The sequence below is a fragment of the Cryptomeria japonica genome, chromosome 7 (genome assembly GCF_030272615.1).
Source record: "Cryptomeria japonica chromosome 7, Sugi_1.0, whole genome shotgun sequence".
In the NCBI taxonomy this organism is placed as follows: domain Eukaryota; kingdom Viridiplantae; phylum Streptophyta; class Pinopsida; order Cupressales; family Cupressaceae; genus Cryptomeria; species Cryptomeria japonica.
The window spans coordinates 794,823,891-794,847,061 of NC_081411.1; positions in this window are offsets into that span (position 1 = coordinate 794,823,891).

A 23,171-nucleotide genomic window follows, 5' to 3' on the forward strand; every position below is an offset into this window, starting at 1 on the left:
TAAACCGTGGGTTCAAAACATTTCACCGATTTGTTCCCCCTAAGCTTTTCTGAAGCTGAGTTTGCCGATTCAGTGACTTCCACACTAGGTGCAGAAACTGGTTCTTCTTGTGACACTACTTCAGGTTTCTTCTTCCATGTTGTCTTCATATCTGCTTGAATAGTTTCAACATAAATCTTTCCTTCCAGAGTGATCGGTATATCATCTGATATGTTCTTTCTCATTCTGCAGGTTCTGGCAGGGTGTCGTGGTTTGTTGCTATGATAACATACCATTCCAGGTGTTCTCCATGGTCCATTGTTCATTCTACCATTATTCCTCTTGCATGTTGTAGCAATGTGACCGCTACCATGGCAAATCAAATAGGTTGCTCTCCAACCGGTTGCCGCTTCATAGCCACCACCACCTGATTGATGGTCATAGGCATTATACCTATTTGGATACCAGTTCACAGAGGATTCGAGAAAAACTCCTTGACTCCTTCGAGGATATCTTCCAGTGTTGTGTATAACCGACTTGCATTCAAATGCTTTATGCCCAAACTTGTTGCATGCATAACAGTTACCATTGAATCTATGGGATCTAGGCTTATTGTTTAGAAAGTAAGAAAAAATATTGTAAGCCTTATTTCTACATACATTAGCAGTATGTCCTTCATTGAGACAATTAAAGCAAATAGGTTTGAACTTTTGCTTACCTTTATCCTTTTGTGTTGGTTGCTTCTTTGATGCTCCATCTTTTGTTGCAGAGGTCTCACCTTCCTCATATCCAGAAAAACCAAGTCTAGTGGTATTATTTATTGGTTTTGCTGATTCAAGCTTTTTTTCTAGCTTAACAGTACTTTTATTGAATTTGGCAAGTATTTCCTTTGACTCAGTGAGTTCTTTGGAAATAGCAAGATTGGATTCCTTCAAGGTTGCATTCTCAGAGATAGGCATGTTTAGTTCACCTTGTGTTTCTTCTTTTTCCACTTTAGTTTCTTGGAGATGAGCGGTAAGTCCACTGATTTCTTGCTTCAGCTTGGAGATCTCATGATCTTTATCTTTTACCAGATCTTCAGCTTTCCTTTTGTCCAACTGTGGTAAACCTCTTACTTATTTTGACTTGCTGACTCTTACAATGTTATCAAAATTCACATGGCAAAACCTCCGATGCCAAATCAAACAATCTTCAACTTTTGCAATCAAACAACTATTGACTTGCTAACTCTTACAATGTTACCAAATCTTCAACTTTCCTTTTGTCCAACTGTGGTAAACCTCTTTGGAAATAGCAACATTGGATTCCTTCAAGGTTGCATTCTCAGAGATAGCCATGTTTAGTTCACATTGCGTTTCTTCTTTTTCCACTTTACTTTCTTGGAGATGAGCGGTAAGTGCACTGATTTCTTGCTTCAGCTTGGAGATCTCATGATCTTTGTCTTTTACCAGATCTTCAGCTTTCCTTTTGTCCAGAGTGACCGGTATATCATCTGATATGTTCTTTCTCATTCTGCAGGTTCCGGCAGGGTGTCCCGGTTTGTTGCAATGATAGCATACCATTCAAGGTGTTCTCCATGGTCCATTGTTCATTCTACCATTATTCCTCCTGCATGTTGCAGTAGTGTGACCGCTACCATGGTGAATCAAACAGGTTGCTCTCCAATCGGTTGCCGCTTCATAGCCACCACCACCTGACTGATGGTCATAGGCATTATACCGGTTTGGATTCCGGTTCACAGAGGATTCGGGAAAAACTCCTTGACTCCTTCGAGGATATCTTCCAGTGTTGTGTCATTCAAATGCTTTAAGCCCAAACTTGTTGCATGCATAACAGTTACCATTGAATCTATGGGATCTAGGCTTATTGTTTAGAAAGTAAGGAAAATTATTGTAAGCCTTATTTCTACATACATTAGCAGTATGTCCTTCCTTGAGACAATTAAAGCAAATAGGTTTGAACTTTTGCTTTCCTTTATCCTTTGGTGTTGGTTGCTTCTTTGATGCTCCATCTTTTGTTGCAGAGGTCTCACCTTCCTCATATCCAGAAAAACCAAGTCCAGTGGTATTATTTATCGGTTTTGCTGATTCAAGCTTTTGTTCTAGCTTAACAGTACTTTTATTGAATTTGGCAAGTATTTCCTTTGACTCAGTGAGTTCTTTGGAAATAGAAACATTGGATTCCTTCAAGATTGCATTATCAGAGATAGCCATGTTTAGTTCATCTTGCATTTCTTCTTTTTCCGCTTTACTTTCTTGGAGATGAGCGGTAAGTGCACTAATTTCTTGCTTTAGCTCTTTGCTTTTCTTCTTCTGTCTTCTTTTGTTCCTCTGATTCTTTCTTTTTCTTCTCTTCATCCTTCTTCCTTTGTTCTTCCTTCTGCTTCTCTTCTTCTTTCTTCTTCTCCTATTCCTTTTTCCTCGTCTCCTCTTCCTTTTTCTTCTTCTCCTCTTCCTGTTTCCTCTTCTCCTCTTCCTTTTTCTTCTTCCCCTCTTCCTGTTTCCTTTTCTCTTCTTCTTTTCTCTTCTCCTCTTCCTTATTATTCTTCTCCTCTTCTTGTTTCCTTTTCTCTTCTTCTTTTCTCTTCTCCTCTTCCTGTTTCTTTTTCTCCTCTTCTGCTTGTTTCCTCTTCTCTTCCTCCCGATTCTTTTTCTCTTTCTCCACTTGCACTTTATCAGCCTTTTCTTTTTCCTATTTTTCCTTGTCCACTCTCTCTTTATCAACCTTTTCATTTGCTGCATCCAAAGTGACATTTTCACCATCCAAAGCATCAACGTCAATTGTGTCCATCTGTTCAGTAACTGATTCTCCTTCACTATCATATACCTCATCCAGTTTTCTGGTTTCCGATTCTTGCTTAGCCTTCTTGTTGGCTTCAGACACTTGGTGCAACCTTAGAGCGGCTTTGGCATGTGAGTGTGTATCTTTCACCACTTCAGGAACTTTCCCTTCCAGTAACAGGATTCTTCTTCTTCTCATGAAGAAGAGACCTTTGTATTTATCCATAACTTCATAAAGTTCTAAATTTGACACATCAGGAAAATATTGTGCAAAAATTTCTTCTCTTATTTCTTGTTCCTTTTCTATGGCAATGTGCCATTTGTTATCTAAAGAATTGTATAAAGAATCCAGTGTCACAGATCTAATTTCTGATGGCGACCGATCATTAATACATAGATATTGAATAACTTCCTGTTTGACTTCCTCCTTTTCATTATCATTAAAATCATCAAAATGATCTATTAAGTCACTTAGCACTTTTCTCCTAATATTCTTGATAGTTCTTTGACAATGTGTCAATGGTTTGTAAGAGGAAATGTCTATATTTACCGGTGTTGATGATGCCGGTTCATTGCTGGTTGTCTTTGTCTTCTTCCTCATTTGCCTAGTCTTTTTAGGCTATACCTCAGGTTCTGTATCCTTAGAATTTGGTGAGGTGTTCTTTATTTTCTGCTTTCTTTCAAAGACCTTGGCAGGTGCAACTTTTGGTTTCTTCTTGGCCGGTGACCACTTGGTCACTTTAGGATTTGCTGAAGTAACCGATGCCGATACCAATGGCAGTGCCTTTCCCTTCTTCACTGAAGGTTCTTCAACCAGTGTTACTCTTTCCAAGTAGGTGTTGGTTCTCTTCTTCTTTGGATCAAGAGGCGAGGCAAGTAGGGTAGAGGCATACCCATATAGCATGTCATACATCACCTCATATCCCAAGGGCTACACTTCTTCCTTTCTGGGATCAACCACCTCCATTATGCACTCATCTACTCTGATGATAAAGAATATGTTCTCATCATACTTCTTGACAATATCGCCAGATATTCTCATCCTCTGGCTCATCTTGCATCTGAATTCATCAAAGTATTTGTTCAGGACTTCAGGATAATCGGTTCCCACCGCTTGAAGACTTTCTCTGATTTGCTTGGTAACCAGTTGGTCAACAGACCATTGAATATCACCGACTCCCAGAAAATAGCCTTGAGAATAGAAAAAAAAACCTACCAATAGTTGTCCAAATTTAAATCTTAAGGCATTGTCCTGTTTGATAGACTTCAAGTTTACCAGGAGTTGCCTCTTCATACAGGTGCATAGATCAAATGACGCATCTTCCATGATCATTCTGTAGGCGGCATTTATCGCAGCTACAGAGACAGAGTTTATTCTGCTAGCATAGAATGTTTGGTATATGATCACCATGCAAGCATACTTGACCAAATCATCCTTGATGGTGTTGATGGTCATTCCCCATTGGTCACTCACAGAACAAGTGAGCTTGGTAATTTCCGTCTTAATGACTTTCCTTAGGGCTGGCACTTCTCTAATGTTACAGAAACCAATGATGACATGAATCGCTTCCGGTGTGATGTCATGTGTCCACTCAAGATACATTTTCTCACCATGCACTCTGCTTAAGATGATGCGAATGTGATCTTCTGTGAATTCTTCAAGAAAATAGACCGCATTGTGAAGTTTATTTCTTTCTAGGATGATGTATTTTGGTTTGATCTTCTTGTCATCCCCACAGAATAAACCTAACTGAGAATGGATCACTAGGGATCCTAGGTCTTCTATTTTGCAATCAATATAATCTGAAATACCTTCCTCAACTATAACACCAGTGGGTATCTGGGATGGGGCATTGTATTTCATCTTCCTTTGTATGAAATCCGCTGAATCAATAGGTGCACTTGAGCTGGAGTGCGAAGTAGAAGCCATGATAAACAAAGAAGCTCGAAAAATACCTTCACGAGTCGAGATTTAGGGCTTTGACACCATAGCTAGCAACACACCACTTTGGTCGCTTGGAACACTGCCTAATGTTCTTCACTTGACTGATTGATACTATCTCTGGATTCTACTTCAAAGTTTTTAAATTCTCTCTGAATCGCAAAACAAATCACCTTTGATCGCTCTGCACTTGAGAATTTCTTCGCTTGCAAATTGATAAGTGAAAATGACTTGAAAATCCCTTTTAAACAAATTCTTCACCTACCATAATAAATGCTCCACCATTAGGTTATAAACCCTAATTTTACCTTTTACCAGTTTTGATTTTCTGTCGATTGACAGGTAACACATACTGGTTAAGTTCTTTTACCGGTGTAAACCGGGGGTTCAAAACATTTCACTGATTTGTTCCCCCTAAGCTTTTCTGAAGCTTAGTTTGCCGGTTCAGTGACTTCCACACTAGGTGCAGAAACCGATTCTTCTTGTGACACTAATTCAGGTTTCTTCTTCCATGTTGTCTTCATATATGCTTGAACAGTTTCAACATAAATCTTTCCTTCCAGAGTGACCGGTATATCATCTGATATATTCTTTCTCATTTTGCAGGTTCTCGCAGGGTGTCCCAATTTGTTGCAATGATAGCATACCATTCGAGGTGTTCTCCATGGTCCATTGTTCATTCTACCATTATTCCTCTTGCATGTTGCAGTAGTGTGACCACTACCATGGTAAATCAAATAGGTTGCTCTCCAACTGGTTACCACTTCATAGCCACCACCACTCAACTGATGGTCATAGGTATTATACTGGTTTGGATTTTGGTTCACAGAGGATTCGAGAAAAACTCCTTGACTCCTTCAAGGATATCTTCCAGTGTTGTGTATAACCGACTTGCATTCAAATGCTTTATGCCCAAACTTTTTGCATGCATAATAGTTACCATTGAATCTATGGGATCTAGGCTTATTGTTTAGAAAGTAAGGAAAATTATTGTAAGCCTTATTTCTACATACATTAGCAGTATGTCCTTCCTTGAGACAATTAAAGCAAACAGGTTTGAACTTTTGCTTTCCTTTATCCTTTGGTGTTGGTTGCTTCTTTGATGCTCCATCTTTTGTTGCAGAGGTCTCACCTTCCTCATATCCAGAAAAACCAAGTCCAGTGGTATTATTTATCAGTTTTGCTGATTCAAGATTTTGTTCCAACTTAACAGTACTTTTATTGAATTTGGCAAGTATTTCCTTTGACTTAGTGATTTCTTTGGAAATAGAAACATTGGATTCCTTCAAGGTTGCATTATCAGAGATAGCCATGTTTAGTTCACCTTGCATTTCTTCTTTTTCCACTTTACTTTCTTGGAGATGAGCGGTAAGTGCATTGATTTCTTGCTTCAACTTGGAGATCTCATGATCTTTGTCTTTTACCAGACCTTCAGCTTTCCTTCGATTCTCAAGCTCTTGACACATTCTAATAGTCAGTCCTTCCAGTTCCCTTCTTAGGTTAGGATTAGATTCATTCAGTTTTTCAACTTCTTCAACTAGGGCTTCCATGTCTGCTTCATCAGAAGAACTATTTTCAGTAAGCTCCATCAGTTTCTCAGCATGCTCTCTTCTCTTTGCTAGAGAGGCTTTATATTTGACTTTGAGTTCATCAAAGGCTTTCTCAGTCTGAGTGAGATGATGAGCAAGCTCCGTCACAGTGTATCCCCCATATCTCCTTCCAAGTGGTTAAACTTATAGAAAGGTTGGCTCTGATACCAATTGATGAATACTAAGAGGGGGGGGGGTGAATTAGTATACCAAAAAATAATGAACTCAAACACTTAAACAGTTTAGCAGTAAACTGATATAATAGTTTTACTGACAAACCGATTAAGACAAATGCAAACCAAATAGCAAATAAGGCATTCACCCACATGAGCACAATCACCATAACACAAGAGATTTTGACATGGAAACCCAAACGGGGAAAACCACGGTGAGATGAAACTCACAAGTAACTATCTACAGAATAGTAACCAGACCGGTTAAGGTCATACAATGTTCTTCACCAAAATAGATCCTATTAGCAATCTCAATCTCTGTTAGGAGATAAGTCTGATTAAAGACTACCTTGTGAGAGGATTTTGTTGGCAATGGGCTAGCATCCCGTGCGAGGATTCACGACATGGTTTAACAGCCTCCTGTGGATTCTATAAGTCTAGTGGTTGTATCGGGCATTGACAGGTTGATCTTTTGGTGCAACGACAACCCTAGCTTATAACAAGTGTTATTAGAGCTTGGTCACAGGTTTGAATCATGCAGGCCACAGTGAGTGACGTTGGGAGGGGGATTGTTGGCAGTGGGCTAGCGTCCCTCACAGGGATTCGCGACATGGTTTAACAACCTCCTGTGGATTTGATAAGTCTAGTGGTTGTATCGGGCATTGACAGGTCGATCTTTTGGTGCAACGACAACCCTAGCTTGTAACAGATTTCAGATCCACAGTTGTGAACCACCTTGTTAGAGGATTTACAGTTTCAGACTTGTCGAAGATGTGAGTAATCAACAAGTGAGTGATCTAAATACTAGCACAATATGCTTGGTTAGATCCTTCATAGCTCATTGTTAATGCATTTCAATATTACTTCACTCTTCAAAATCTCCACACTCTGTTTCTTCACACAGACCTAATCTTCTTTTGTGATCGCACATACAAAAAACCTCATCAACCACCTAAAACTCTAACAACTCCTAAAACCCTAGACATGATGTCCTTATAAAGGAATCTGATTTCATGTCGGTCCAATAGGATTACATCGCAAGTTCCTAGGTTCAGTGCATTTGGACACATTTGGTAACACGACACAAAATCACTGCCAAAGTGTCGGTGGATGATAACTCATCACAAAAATACCAGTTGGTAACTCATCACAGAGTAATACCAGTTCATACATTTAACCGATTACCGGTTCACACATTTTACCAATTACCGGTTTGTCAAAATGAAGACTAGGAAAAATGATAACAACCGCTTTGTTCCTTCGTACCACTTTGGGATCCTCGAACTGCTTGAGGTCTTCATACCGCTTGGGTCTTCATACTGTTTGAGATCAGTAAACACTTTTTGCAAAACACCGATAGTCTAAAAAAAATAATACATAATACTGGTTGGAACAAATACCGGTTGAGCATAACTCATACATACAAAAAGTGATCTCAAAGCAAATGTGTGTCCATCAATGACAATAACAACATCATCATAAAAAATGCCAACACCACTTGCATCACAATCCACTTGAAAGGCTTTATTGAAATTTGGTAAAGCTAACACAGGCTGCTCAGTCACTTTCTGCTTCAACACAAAACTTTTGTTTTCTTCGGTGGTCCACTTGAATTCCTTTCGATCTCCTCTCATGGTCTCAATCATAGGGTTACAAACTGAACTAAAATTTCTGATAAACTTCTGGTAAAAACTAGCCAATCCATGAAATGGTCTTACCTCTCCAGTGCTTTCTAGTGTAGGCCATTCAACAATTGCTTTCACTTTCTCAGGGTCCATCTTCAAACCATCCCCAGATATCACAAATCCCAAATAGACTAACTCATCCTTCATGAAAGTACACTTCTTGATATTGATCAACAACATCTCTTCTCTCAACCTCTACAAAACTTGTCTTAACTACAACAAATGCTCATCTTTTGTCTTACTAAAAATCAGAATGTCATCCAAATACACAATAACAAACTTACCCAAGAATTTCTTCAATACCTCATTCATCAGCCTCATAAAAGTACTCAGTGCATTAGTCAATCCAAAAGGCATCACCAACCATTCATACAGTCCTTCATTTGTCTTAAATGCTATCTTCCACTCATCACCTTCTCTGATCCTGATCTAATGATATCCACTCTTCAAATTTATATTTGTAAAGTATTTTTCTCCACTCAAACATTCCATTATGTCATCCATCCTAGGAAAAGGAAACCGGTATTTCATTGTGATCTTGTTTATTGCTCTTGAATCAATACACATTTTGCACTCTCCATTCTTCCTAGGTGATAATACTATTGGTACTGCACAAGGGCTCAGACTGTTTCTAATCAAAATTTTCTTCAACAACTTCTACACTTGTCTATTCAGTTCTTTATTCTCTACCGGTGTCAACTGGTGTGCAACTTTGTTAGGGAAACTAGCTCCGGGAACCAAGTCCATGCAATAACTAATAATTATCACAGGTGGCAATCCATCAGGTACATTATTTGAAATGATGTCTTCATATTCTTTCAAAAAATCTTTTATCTCTTTTGGGTGTTCTCCTTCCGGTTCTGGTCTCTCAGTCTTCTTAGGAATTAAGGAAAAACACACATTCTCATGTCTCAATCCATCCATGATTTTCATTCTATCTACCAAATATATTCTAGCATTTGTACAGACTTCATTCTTCAAAGGTTCCTCCAAAGGCAACAAGGTTTGCTTCATCCCATTGGCCACAATAGTGTATGTATTTTTCCTCCCATCATGTACTACTTGTCTATCAAACTGCTAAGGTCTACCCAACAAAAGATGACAAATACCCATAGGTATAATATCACACAAGACTTCATCATGATAATTCCCAATTTTCAATTTCACCAAACATTGTTCACTTACTAACAACTTATGTTCATCTAGAATCCATGCTATCTGATAAGGCTTAGGGTGTTTCAATCTCTCCAATTTCAACTTATTCACCATCTCTTTCAAAACAAGATTATCTGAACTACCACTATTAATAATAACTTTACAACACTTACCGGATACCTTACATTTGGTCTTGAACAAATTCTTCCTCTGCAAAGGCTCTTCATCTTCTCTGGTATGACACAAAGCTTTCCTCATCACCAACAGTTCTCCATCTTCCAGTTTATTGTCTGATCTGATGGGGTTTTCTTCCACCACTGCTACTCTTCTGGTAGTTTATGTCTTATTACACTCAAATGCATGTTGTCCTTCTCCTCCACGCTTAAAGTAGGTTCCTCTAAATGTTCTCTTGTCTTGTCTTCCAAAATTTTCATTCCGGTAACCATCTGATTCTCTCCTCCAGTAGAAATTTCTATCATCCTTCCGGTATGAATTACCTTCTTTGTTCACTTCCTTCTCCTTGTTCTGATCTGTACTGGTTCCTCTTCCTCTGGTATATCCTCTTCCTCCTTTAAATATTCCTCCGATAAACCTTCCACCTCAGCCTCTCTGCCTCTACTCATGTCTTTTGTTTAACTTCTCTTCCGCCTTTAGGGCATACTGGTAAGCCTCTTCAACACTCTCCAATTTGATTTAACTAAGTTCATCTTGTATAGACATCCACAATCCATTCAAATATCTTGAAACTTGTTCAACTTCATCATCAACATGTCCAGATCTAATATTCAACTTGTATAATGCTTCGGTGTACTCCTTCACACTAGATTCCTCCCCTCTCAAATTCTGCAATTTTCGGAATAGATTCACTTGATAATCAGCTAGCATAAACTTTGACTTCAAATTATCAATCATCCGATCCCATGTCATAATATTCTCTGTATCTCTTCTCTATCTATCAATTTTCAAATGCTCCCACCAAAGAGATGCATGACCTTTCAACCGGGTACAGACATATTTCACTTTCCTCTCTTCTGCAGTGTTTTCAAAATCAAAATATTTCTCCATCTCCGAGATTCAATCCATCAATTCATCTGAATTTAAATTCCCATAATATTTCGATGGGGTAAAATGAGGTTTAGTATTCGCCCTACTCAAAACCCTCAAAAACCTTTCTTCATCTAGATCAACTGTCGGTAGGTTTACTTGTTCTATTGGGGCTTCTTCTCCTTCATCTTCACTCACATATTCGATATGTCAGCCTCTTCTCTAGGCTATCTCCATGGATTCCAACCAGGTTGCTATACGTCACAACATCTCCATCACAATAGAGTCTCATTCCCACACGCTCCACCATTCCTAGCTCCTCTTCATGCCATCATTCACGCTAGTCCTCTGCAACTGTAGGTCTGATCTACGATCTGCCATACTACAACAAAAATTTCAAGATACACAACCTCCAGAATGAAACTTCGCTTTGATACCATTTGAAGCAGTCACCGGTGACAAGGGACCTCAAGGAGATCAATCTAGACCGGTCAGCAAGAGTAAACACAATGAAAACACAAAGATATGATGGAGTCAATGCATAATAGATTGTTTTATTGCATGAGAATTGATTACATCCAACTAGTAACAACCCAATTACAACATACCAACTCACAGGCCTAGCAGAACATACAAAATAGGTCACAACCGGGACCTTGAATCATGAGATCTATCTTCTATGAACAATATAGCTACTTGATTCTCTGATTGATTGATTTCTAATGTGCAATTACAATTATATATATCGATCCAAAGGATCCAATCGACCCAAAAGGGATCAAAACCCAAAGAACAAGACCTAACGTGCAAAAATAAACAAGGTCAGCCTCCACCAAGAGATTCCTCTAGAAAATCCAAAGGATGAAATGTAGATCATGGGAAAAGGTTGGCCACATGCCAAGGAACATCAGAATCAATTCCCAAGGCTCTGCAAGCTTCAGAAGGGGTTCTGGTAGATTACCAAAATAGGTTCAGGCAACCGGTAACAAGAACTTCCAATCGGTAACAAGAAACTGTCAAGGAAACCGATAGCGATATCTTGCTAGAAAATGATCCAAATGTAATGCGGTCTGGAAGAAAGAAAGATGATCAAGTCTTCAAGTAGAATCCAACTCCACAGGATTTGGTGAGCCAAAACTGGGACACACAGAAAGGAAAATTGAAATTGCAAACAAAAAGTAAAAACAAAAGAAAACGTTTTTGGTTGATGCAAGATTGCTATGAATCGGGGATGCTCCTGCATCAGGAGGGTAATGCAAATTTTTTTATAGATCATCACAATAGCTATAGAAAACAAAAATAGATATAATAACACTAAAACCATAACACATTGATTTATGTGGGGAAAACCCTTTCAAGAGAAAAACCCCACACTCCAAAAGCCACCCAATATATTATTTAGCAATTAAAACAAATTACAATATAATTAAAGAACAAGCTCTTCGCAGGAGTACCACTAATCAAAGATTCAAAGGTAACTCAATAGCCATAAGACTCTTACACACAACCTGTATCTCACGCACCTCATATATAGGAGATACAATACAAGAAACAGTCAAATGATATTAGAAAATCATGGGCTAAAACCACCCAGTAAGGTGTAGCCGACCTTATCTCCCTTCTATATTCCGTATGACATGTCCCTCCCTTTTTACAACTCATTTATGTGTCCGATGTATTTTATATTTCCTATTTTAGGTATACAAACTTCCGGAGGCCATAACTTGAGTATCGTTTGTCCTATTGACGAACCGTTTGAAGCGCCAAAAAGCTCGTGAAGTGCTCTATTGTCTCGTAAACTGATACACCACTTACACCCATTTTTAGCATATTTTGGGGCATCTAAAGTCCTCAAAATCAAATTTAAACCTTTCATTGGACCCCTCTAAAATGGAAAATTTAATATGTTCAAAACTAGCTGCGATCTTGTGATGTAACTTTACCAGAATGCTTATCTAGCCAACCAGAAGCTTCGGGGAGAATTTCGCACCATTTCATGCTCAAATGAAAACTTACTGTAAATAGTAACCTCGTGTAAATGCAAGGTTGAGACACTATTTTCCCAACAATCAAGACATGGTGTGCAAATTGAAAAAGGCATTGTGGGGTCTTAAACAAGATCCTAGATTGCTTGGTATGCATGATTGGATAAGTTTTACTGTAACTAGGCTTCAAGAAAGGTACAACATATAGTAATCTTTATTTCAAGACTGGGGATGACAAACTATTGATAGTTTTCATGTATGTTTATGATATTATCTTTGGTGGAGATGATAGTGCATGCAAGAGATTTGCAGATGAAATGAAGAAAGAATTTGAGATGACACTAATTGGTGAGTTGTATTTATTTCATTGACTTCAAGTTGCTTAGTTAAATTATGAAATCTTTATTTCTTAGGAAAAGTATATAAAGGAGATGCTGAAGAAGTTTGGTATGGAGAATTCTAAACCAATAAGTAATCCCATGGCTAGTCGTTGTCACTTGAGTAAGGCTGACAAGTCTCTGAGAGTTGAATAAAATCTCTATAGGTATATGGTTGGAGGAATGATAGATTTAACTGCTTATAGACCTGATATTATGTATGCAATATGTTTGGTTGCCTGATATCAAGCTAATCCCAAGTAATCTCATGATAAGGTTGTTCATAGGATATTTAGATATTTGAAATGAACTTTGGATTATGTTTGATGGTATAGGAAGCACGTTGATTTATCTTTGAATGCTTATTTTAGCATCCTAAAATTGTGACACTTGCAATTTCGACTGCATTTCGGTCTTCACGATGGCGACGCAACACGGAACCTGAATGGAGACCCCGAAACTTGTCCACGACACCAAAAACTGCATTTTCAAGCACCCTGGCCTGAACCTCCTTTGCACCCTGCTGTCCCGGGAGGTGGGACCAGAGCGCCCGGCGCCCTGGTCCCTGGCCCTATTTTGGGCCCGGTCTCCTATGGGACTTCGGGTCTTTTTGTTTGCAAATTGGAAATTACATTTCCTGATCGGCCTAAGGTCGGGAAAATCAGTCTATCAGCCCTAATTGACAAGTATATAAACTACATTTTCCTCTCTCATTTGGATGGATGGAAAAAAGGTGGAAACGATACTCAAACATTCAAGCATTCAAGCATTCAAGCATTCAAGCATTCAAGCATTCCTTCTAAGTCTCCATTCAAGGCTAAGTGTTGCATTCAAGACAAGGATTCAACCATTGAAGAGGAGATCACATACTACAACATACAACATACAACAAATAACAACATCTATACCTTCGCACATAAGGATACAAACATCCTTACAACAAGGTATTAGTACTTATTTTACATTACAGACATTTACATTTATAGCACTTCTCATTTCTTGGTTAATTCCAAAACCGGGGTTTGACCTAAAGGCAAACCCCTAATCCCTAACCCCCCAATCGTCTTTGCTTTTCTATGTGTAGGTTGCAGGTACGCGGCTGAAATTGAAGATCTGGAATCCTTGTGCAGAGACGAACAGATCCCCCTTCGTTTCGCGGATTTTTTGGAGGACCATGTGCACGCCGGGCGCCATCGTCCCGTCAACTTTTGCTCAAATTTGCAGGACAGTTTCGTATCGACATTTTACTGCTAATTCCAGGTCCGCAGCTTCATCCTATATCCCTATCTCAGTTTATAAGCGGATCTTTCTCACTTTCTATGCATTCCTAGCTTAATTCTTCTATGCACATTCTTTACAAAAGAGGGTAGCCTTGCTGTCTTAACCCTTGAAACGCATTTAGCATCCAATCTTGCATTGTGTGGGATTGGATCTTGTGGGTTTCAACCCCTCTTTTGAATGTAAAGTCTCCCAAGTGAAAACCATCAACCCTAGCAACCTCCCTTCTCTCTCCTTGGAGTTGGAAGAGGGGAGAGCAACTAGGGTTCGATCGATTTTCCGCTTTACATTTTGGTGAACCTGACGTGAACATCCTTCTGATTATTCATCGTTAGATCTGAAAATTGGCTTCCTTGATTACATTTCTATGTTTGATCTTTTACAAAATCTTAGAGGTTGATTGCATGAAAACCCTAAATTTTCTTTTTAGTAATTGAACTTGCGAAATGTCTAAATGTTAATGCTTGTTTCAGATCTGCCCTTCTATTACAAATTATCAATTCATATTTGTGCTTTAATTTTGAAAATTAAGTGGTTAAGTGTCAAAACCCTAATTTTTGAAACCCTCTTGATTCAACCTTTGTTCGACAATTTCACTGATCAAAACATCTCCAAATCAGCTGTAACTTTGGATTCCGCAATAAAATCACAATATCTTTCATCCCTGAAAATTTGGAAAAAAGTTGCAAGGACCGTGTGCACTCCGAGCGCCATCGTCCCCGACATTTTTTCTGAAATTTCGGGAGCTAGATCTTACTGTATTTTCCTGCTAAAATCCAGAATTTTGGCTGATTTTATCAATTATAACACTTTCAAAATTAAAGTCAAAGTTGGTCTTGTGATTGCTTGGTTTAAGGCTTCTAAACATTCAAAAATCATTGAAATTGAAATTTTATGTCAAAATTGTGTTCTTACTGTCCTAAATCTGAAAAGTGTGTTTGCATTCATTCGAAATTTCAGTGCTTTATTCAAATTCTTGCAATTTGTGACTTTTGAAATTAAGTGCTTAATTACAACAACTTTAATTTCCGCTTTCAAAATTGAATTTTGCGTGAAATTGAGTCAACTTTTAAATTTCAAAACATGCATTGCTTTTGGTATTCCCTCTAAAAATCATAAAATTCAAAATTTCAGTTTCCCTCTCTTTTTCAAAATTCAAATTTTGCATTTTTCGACAATCTTGGTAGGGTTCAATTTCGAGATTTCAACTTTAATTTGGCCTATCTACAGATCGTAAAATCACTCAATTTTTTCAGATTAGCTCTAAAATCATCATAATTTTCATCCCTGCAAATTTTGAAAAAAGTTGCAAGGACCGTGTGCACTCCGAGCGCCACGGTCCCAGACATTTTTTCCGAAATTTTGAGAGATTGTCGTGATTGCATTTAACAGCTTAAATCTAGGAGATTGGCTGATTTTACTGAAATTTGCTACCTCTAAAATTCAAAATCTTCTCTCCCTCTCTAGTGCATGAGTTTTACAACAATAAGCCCTACTTACACTATTCCCGTTAGACGAAGCCTTAGAATTAAGTCTTTCCAAGGTTTAATTACCGAGGAGATGGAACCTAATTTGAATGGCCTTTTTAACGAGGACACGGGTAATTCCTCTAATCCTCCTAATGATGAAGAAGCTCTCCATGAGGTTTCTGTAGAACAACTTGCGAAATTGGATAACCAATTTGATGATTTTCGACAATGGATGTCTCAAGAATACCCCGATAGTCAAGCTCTTCCTTTAATTGAGGGTCTAAAACGTATGCTTCAAAGTGATAAGAATGGAATTGATATCTTGCGTGGTATTGCACACATTGTGGATTCAAATGTGATTCCTATGAAGAGTTGTGCTGAAACTTTGGGTTATACACAACCTCCTACTCAAGTCAATCATTCTATTCCTTTGACGACTCCTATTGCTAGCATACCTACCTTTACATCAAACATAATGACTGCTTCTCCTATGATCACCAGTCATTGGGGCAATCCTTCTTCTTCAATTAACCCTCTTCCTTCATTCAATCCGACTTCTTCATTCATTCCTTCAATGAGTGTTCCTATTACATCTTCACAAATGAACATGACACAAGGGGGCAATTCATTCAATCATTCCATTCCTCCTTGTAGTGTTCCTCCTGTCCAATCATCTCCTATGACTAATTATCATAGGGTCCCACCACCTCACTCTTTACCTTCTTTCAATAACATAACACCTCCATCTCAATCTAACACATCTAATATGAATTCTTCGATTGAAGTGACCATTAACAATCTTGCACAAACTGTCTCTTCTTTACAGCAACAAATTGCCTCTATGAATCAATCTAAGTTTAGTGTGCCCACATTTGATGTTGCGAGCCCACTTTCTCTTGACATTGTTCAAGCTATCCCTCCTAAACATGTTGAAATCCCGCATTTGGAACTTTATAATGGTAAAGGAGATCCTCTAACACATGTTAAGACTTTTCAAACAATATGTACCGATTTTGCTTATGACCAAAGGTTGCTTACAAAACTGTTTACTAGAACATTAAGAGACAAAGCCCTACAATGGTATTGCTCATTGCCTTCTTATTCTATTACTTCTTTCGAACAACTTGCAAATGCTTTCATTCAACATTTTCAAAACAATATAAGTCCTAAAGTTACTTTGATTGATTTAATGCATTGTAAACAAGGTGTTAAAGAAAAAGTGACTGATTTCATTGGTAGATATAAACATTTGTATGCTCAAATTTCTTTTCCAGTGCCTGACAATGATATTCAAAGAATCTTTATTTCTAATTTACAAAAAGATATTCGAGACAAACTTCTGTTTTCTTAGTTTACTTCTTTCCAACAATTGTGTGCAACTCTTCACAATTATCAACTGACTGTGAGTCAAATGGAACAATCACATCCTATGGCTCCGAGTGATAAGGGTGATAGCAGTCAACAACCATTTGGGAAGTTTAAACCGAACAGAGATTCCATTAAATTCAATGAAAACATCATCAACAACAATGTGAATGCAGCATCAGGTGTGCCTCCTATTTCTAAATTTTTCAAGAAAGAAAGAAAGTATACTCCGTGGAATGAATCATTGCATAGTATTATGAATAAGTTATTGGAACAAAATGTGCTTACTCTTCCTCCTATAAGGCAAATTGATCCTGCAAAGATTACTTCACCTTATTTTGATAACAAATCTTTTTGTCAATTTCATCGTCAGCCTGGGCATGATACTGAAAAATGTTTTTCTTTAAAGGGTAAAATTCAAGATTTGATTGATAATAATACTATTTCTGTTTCTGGAGTGAATGATAAAGGCAACACATCTGTAGCTCCTCCTAACCAAAATCTTCAGATTTTTACTGATCCATTACCTTCTCATACCTCTAATGCGATTGAGACTAATGATTCCTCTCTCTCATCTGATGGTCTTGTGTCTATGACTCCGAATGTGATTAACTTTGTAGAGCAGCAAGAAAACCCTAAAGAACCTTCCATCACATTTGATTCTAGTGAAACTATCAGGGCACCTGATGGTCCTTTATACATAGTTGTAAAAGTCAAGAATACACCTTGCCGTGGAGTGCTTATTGATCCTTCGTGCATGATTAATGTTATTACTGAAGAATTTCTTTTTACTTTGCAATTGAATCAAGTGATATATGACAAAACAGATGTGGTTGTGAAATTATTTGATGCATTTTCTTCTCCTGCAATTGGTTCTATTACATTGCCTATTGAGGTCCATAACAAATCCCTTGATGTGAGCTTTGCTATTATTCCTTCATCCGAACAATTTCGTGTGAAGCTTGGCTATCCTTGGCTATCTTCCATGAAAGCTATTGCTTCTCCTATTCACAAATGTTTGAAATTTCCCCATAATGGTGAAGTTGTTACTGTCAATCATAGTCTCTTTAAACCAGCTGAAAGAACTTCTAGCGTTCCTATTGATTATTTTTGTCCTAAACAATTCCAATCTCTTCCTCCACGAAGTGATCATATTTTCAAATCTTATCAAAAATGGAAAATAGATATGATCCTATTTTAAGTGAACCTAGAACACCTAAACTTGATATTCCTATCGTTCTTGAGAAGGAAGTTCTTCCTTTGAAAGATAAAACTAATGTCTTTCCTCAAGAAGATTCCCAACCCATCCCTATGGATGTGACTATGTCTATGCCTAATAAACCTTCTAAGAGTAGACCTATACCTCCTCGTCATGATGGACTTGGTCTTCTTCCTAAACCAAAAATTCCTCCTTTATATGGAGCAGTTCCTCCTCCTTTTTATAGAGAGAAGAGACCCTCTTCTTCTCCTATTATCCAGCCTAAGAGACCACAACCTAAACACCCAAGTGATAAGGATGAGAACATTCCTCCTCCTCAATCTTCTCCACTTCCTACTAAGACTAGACGAAATCGTTCTGCACGTGAACGCTGACGAAAGTGTCGTCTTAGAGCTCAAGCAGCTGCTTCTCAAACTTTGCAATCCCCAAAAACACCTTCAACAAGCATTATTCCTCAGCCGGAAATTGAGCCAAAATCTCCTAAACATAAGATGCATGATGGTCTTGATCCTGTACGGGTTAAAGATCCTATTTTTATAAATCTTGATAATGATATAGATGAAAATGTTATTCATGATGAAAATGTTACTCCTCTTGCTTCCGATAGTGAATATGAACTTGTTGATGTTGATAACCATTTATCTAATGAATTTTCTAAAGCACTTATCCTAGCTCCTAGACAAGAACAACATGGCTCGGAACATGAACATAGCCCTTGTTTGGACCTTGTGATAGCTCCATCTGCTGTGTTGGATGTTCCTCCTCTAGCGTGTTCCCTACCTTCCCGAAACATTGATCAGCAAGATTTGGGGGTAGATGATGTGCTAGACTAGTTACATTAGCATAGCAGATTCTCTCCTCCTCTCTTGTGTTACTTCTTCTATATGTTATTCTCATTCTTCTATTTGTTGTCCTTAGTATTGTCTACTTGAGGACGATGCAAAGCATTGAGATCTCTTTTGGTCTCTCTCATGTTGACTCAAAAGACACATGTGTTCCCTTCTTCTAGGTGACCTTCCTTGATTGGGGAATGAAGAACAATTATGCATACATACATATGATATATATACATGAATTATCATACAGCATACTGACCCCGAGGAAAGCGAAGTCACCTTGTGCTTTGTTTTTTGTATCTATTATCCTTGGGTTTATCTCACACTTGGGGGCTAAATCTTTGCGATAACGTGCTCCTTTCCTTTCTCATTTCTTATGTGTATCACTACGTTAAAACAATCACCCCCGTTGAGGCGTGTGCGATCGCTTTAACGTAGGGGGGCATACACCCTGTCTATCCCTTCAGGATACTTGAAAATTTCTTGGCGAACTTAGCTTTGCCTTGAAAATTTTTGGTATTTCTCTTGCATGACTCATAGTGAGGGAACCTTACTACTGACAGTCATGGTTCTCCCTCGTGATCTTCCCTTTTACTTTGTCAATCGAAGTCGTAAGATCCTTAGTCCACTGGGGGCTTGGTGTGTCTTGCCTCCTTGACGTGGTGAAAGTCTTTCAATGTTGTTTCCTTGTACTTTACTGGAAGTATGAGCGTATGCCTATACTCCCGCTAAAGTGGGGGCTAAATGTAGCGTCCTAAAATTGCGACACTTGCAATTTCGACTGCATTTCGGTCTTCACGATGGCGACGCAACACGGAACCTGAATGGAGACCTCGAAACTTGTCCACGACACCAAAAACTGCATTTTCAAGCACCCTGGCCTGAACCTCCTTTGCACCCTGCTGTCCCGGGAGGTGGGACCAGAGCGCCCAGTGCCCTAGTCCTTCAGGACCAGGGCGCCCAGCGCCCTGGTCCCTGGCCCTATTTTGGGCCCGGTCTCCTATGGGATTTCGGGTCTTTTTGTTTGCAAATTGGAAATTACATTTCCTGGTCGGCCTAAGGTCGGGAAAATCAGTCTATCAGCCCTAATTGACAAGTATATAAACTACATTTTCCTCTCTCATTTGGATGGATGGAAAAAAGGTGGAAATGATACTCAAACATTCAAGCATTCAAGCATTCAAGCATTCAAGCATTCAAGCATTCCTTCTAAGTCTCCATTCAAGGCTAAGTGTTGCATTCAAGACAAGGATTCAACCATTGAAGAGGAGATCACATACTACAACATACAACATACAACAAATAACAACATCTATACCTTCGCACATAAGGATACAAACATCCTTACAACAAGGTATTAGTACTTGTTTTACATTACAGACATTTACATTTACAACACTTCTCATTTCTTGGTTAATTCCAAAACCGGGGTTTGACCTAAAGGCAAACCCCTAATCCCTAACCCCCCAATTGTCTTCGCTTTTCTATGTGTAGGTTGCAGGTACGCGGCTGAAATTGAAGATCTGGAATCCTTGTGCAGAGACGAACATATCCCCCTTCGTTTCGCGGATTTTTCGGAGGACCGTGTGCACGCCGGGCGCCATCGTCCCGTCAACTTTTGCTCAAATTTGCAGGACAGCGCCGTATCGACATTTTACTGCTAATTCCAGGTCCGTAGCTTCATCCTATATCCCTATCTCAGTTTATAAGTGAATCTTTCTCACTTTCTATGCATTCCTAGCTTAATTCTTCTATGCACATTCTTTACAAAAGAGGGTAGCCTTGCTGTCTTAACCCTTGAAACGCATTTAGCATCCAATCTTGCATTGTGTGGGATTGGATCTTGTGGGTTTCAACCCCTCTTTTGAATGTAAAGTCTCCCAAGTGAAAACCATCAACCCTAGCAACCTCCCTTCTCTCTCCTTGGAGTTGGAAGAGGGGAGAGCAACTAGGGTTCGATCGATTTTCCGCTTTACACTTATACTGAAGCTGATTGGGATATTTTTGTTGATGATAGAAGAAGTACTAGTGGAAGTGCATTTTTCATAGGAGACAGGCTTGTTTCCTAGTTTGGTAACAATAAATATTCAATTTCTTTATCAACATCAGAGGCAACATACATTATTGCAACATCCTACTACAATCAAGTGATGTGGATGAAGCAAATATTGAAAGATACTAAGGTGACATATGATGAGCCCATTCATACCATGAGTGATAATACAAGTGTGGTAAACATTTCAAAGAATTTGGTGATACATTCAAGAACCAGACACATCTCTATCTAGTATCACTTTCAAGAGAGAAAGTTGTAGAGAAAGAAGTTAGATTGAAATATGTACCCACTAAGGATCATATTGCAGATATCTTCACCAAGGAACTTTCAAAGGACACTTTTGAGTATTTCAGATAGAAGCTAGGGGTTATTACCCCTCCTTATAACTAGATGCATATGTTGGTGCATCTATCTAGGGGAAGGATCTCAAGGTATATCCTTTGTCCTGGTTTGATGTTGAATGCTACTCTTAGGGGGAGCAGGTGGTTAGTTGGTTTTTGTTTAAATTGAATAATGTAAATCAAAAGAGAGATATAATGTAGAAGAATATGAATTCAAAATCAACCAAATACATGTGCCATTTGTCCTTGATGTCAAAGGGGGAGAGATACTAGATAGCTATGTGGTAAATATATTGTTGAATACTAACTATTTGTCAAAGGGGTAGATTTATTGTATACTACAATATTGGAGAGATACCCGTGAAATGGAGGGAGAATGGAGATATGGAAGGAGAGAACATTGGTAAGTGTTGCCATCAATAAAAAAGGGGGAGATAGTTGGCAATATGTGTTGTCATTGATGTCAAATTGATGTCTGATAATATATGTTGTCCTTGATTACCAATAGTTGTTGTGTTTTCATTGATGATATGTCTACTATAATGATTATTAATATATAAGGAGATTGTTCCAATAGTTGTTGTCACTAATTGTCAATTTTTATCAGTGGTATAGAGAGCATGTGGATATTGATTGAAAATGCTCTATGTTGTGGATATCCACCTTCTTTGTGTTTGATGTCTACACTTAGTATGATGTGTTGATGTAGATGATGATGTTGATAATGCGCTTGATAGAAAAGATGGCATGATGATGATATCATATTAAGATGAGAAGTAGATGCATTGATGAACATTAAGATGAGGATTATCTAAGCATGAGAATAGAATGAAGATGTTTGTGTTGATCTTTTGTATGCTACAAAATGATGGTTATATTTCTTGTTCATTCTCGAGTGAGAAAATGACATTTAGGTAACTCAGTGGTATTGATGTGTATTTGCTAGTAACACACAAGGGGTAAATGGGGAACACTAGAGCTCTCTTTTCATTGATTTCATAGATTTTAGATGACCAACACAATTAATCTCAAATGATTCTATAAATCAAATTTAGAATCATGGTCAGCTTAATTTTAGATTTAAAGAAAGGGAAAAAGATAACGGTTAGAGATAAAGAAGAGTAAGTAGACTACAAAAACTAATCTAAAATATCTAGCCAAAAATAAATCAAATGCACACATAGGCAAACTCCTTGAAATCCACTTTTACTTTCACCATAATTAATCACAACTTTAAAAAAAGAGATGCAAGATTCTGAGGGGATATTCATAAGATTATCATTTTGTTCATAATGAGATTAAATCACCATTCACATTCATTTAAAAATACATGAAACAAATTTGAATTGATTCTAGAGTTTATCAAATACATGAACATCTAACTATCAGAGTCTAACTGTTACTTTATAAGATGAAATGATAACCATGATAACAAAAAAAACCACATGAACTTTAACAAATTTTTCTTTTTCTGGTTTAGTACATGTCTTTCAACATTTTCTCAACTCCAACTAACAGTAAAGGAATTTCTTCCTTTTAAAGGTAAGGCCAATGAAACCTAGAACACAATCAAGGACAAAATGAAACGGTTACAATTGCTTGCTTCCACCAAGAAATGGTTACGAATAATGATATTTAAATGCAACAATGCATCTCTTTCTATGTGATCAACTTTGTTTACTTTGCATGGGTATCATGATTACCCTAATTAAATGAAGGAGCGGGAAACAACCATGATTACTTCATAATTTGGTCCATAAGGATCCCTTATATTGTAGCAAGAGTCCCAAATACAAGTTCCTTTCTCGAGCACCAAACTAGAAACAACAATTGGAAGATCAAGGGTCACAACTTAGAAATCCACTTTAAACAATGTGACAAATACAACCAATGGAAGA